Below are 700 nucleotides of genomic sequence, written 5' to 3' on the forward strand. Positions count from 1 at the left end.
CTGGAGTTCAGACGTGTGCTCTTCCGATCTTTTTCAATCGGATTAAATACGTCACGGCTGCATTAGGTTAAAGTTGCTTTAAGATTAAAATTAGAATTAGAAGTTTTGTGAAATGAAAAATCTAAAAACCTATCTTAACTTATTTCGAAATAAATCGGTGTAAACAGTGACGTATCAAGTACTTAGTCCGCACCAACCTGATACTCGTATCAATTAATTTAACGATGTAAACTAGGCCATTGAGGGTCTCTATCGCTTACCTGCTAGGCTGCGTTCAGATTCTATACCCGGGTGCACTCAGACACCTAGAAAGCGTTCAGATTCTCTTTGGGTGCCCTTGCCGGATTTTTAGATGAAGCGTTCACGTTGGCTGCGTTCAGCAGAGAAAACAGCTTTGCAACTGTTGTGAGATTCTTCAACATGATTGGCTCTTGCCTTCAGTTCTTCACGGATCTAACTGTATAAACCAATCATATTAAAGAATTTTACAACAGTTGCAAAGCCGCTTTTTCAGCTGAACGCAGCCATTGTCACTCTGCCCATCTTAGTTGGGTGAAAAAACCACCTGGGTTCTTGAGCCGGGTGCCGAGCAGGGATGCCAGGAAAACCTTTAACAGCCACTGGCTGCAAGTGAAGGGAGTAGGCTGGCAGTCGCGATGGCTTAAGTGGTTGGCTGCTGGCGGCTGCAGCCTATCCTCTC

This window comes from Wasmannia auropunctata, unplaced genomic scaffold (assembly GCF_000956235.1).
Source record: "Wasmannia auropunctata unplaced genomic scaffold, wasmannia.A_1.0 LD336040.1, whole genome shotgun sequence".
Lineage (NCBI taxonomy): Eukaryota > Metazoa > Arthropoda > Insecta > Hymenoptera > Formicidae > Wasmannia > Wasmannia auropunctata.